Here is an 821-nt window from a genome sequence, read left to right on the forward strand (position 1 = left end):
TATGTAGTCTAATGTCCTGTGCCTGAATGCTGCAGAGCAGAGTGAAAATTCAGACTTAATTCTGTAGAATTGAGAGACTTAATTCTCTCAGTCCCTGCTATATTATGTTGTGGGTCCCCCCCACCCCCCCCCATTGGTTTCCCATTATCTGGTTTAATTAATGGCAAAATATTTTGTTTTTCCCCGCACTTTGATGGAGCACGTGTATTTGTATGCAATAGATGGAGTGAAAGGAAGGCGGTAGGTACATGCAGAACGTGCAGCATTAATGGCTGTTGTGATGCACTATTGCTGTTTTCAGAATGTGAACTTGAATAGATGACTTTCCATTAAAGGCTCGATTATCCAAGACACTGGGATTAGCTCAGAGAATTTAAATGGAACACGTGGAAAAGTCAGTCAGTCCATCTCGAGTAAATAAACAGGTTAAAAGAAAGGCAGCAATTCCAGTCAGTTTGGAGCGGCAACGGAAAGCAGTGCAACTGGTAATTGCTCCAGTCAGTGGTACTTGTTCAATATAGTGGTGTGTTAATGGGTTAATTCTTCCACGCCAAGACTTGACAGTTGTGAATCCTAGAGCTGTTTTCTGAGGTGTAATTTCCAATTACGGTACTGTCTCTGAATTTCTAGGTTATAAGGAAATGCTTCTGCCACTTACATGTATATCCCTTGAAGTGAGCAATAAAAAATAATGGAAGGAAGGATGGTCTGATTCCCCGGTAATTGATTTAAGACACCACCAAAGCAGAGGCTGCAGAAAATTGTGCAGGGTCTTATGAGGTTTGTGGTTGAAAGAATGAGGGAGAAAAAAAATCCTGCTG

Source organism: Pygoscelis adeliae, unplaced genomic scaffold (genome assembly GCF_000699105.1).
Source record: "Pygoscelis adeliae isolate BGI_AS28 unplaced genomic scaffold, ASM69910v1 Scaffold155, whole genome shotgun sequence".
NCBI classification, from domain to species: Eukaryota; Metazoa; Chordata; class Aves; order Sphenisciformes; family Spheniscidae; genus Pygoscelis; species Pygoscelis adeliae.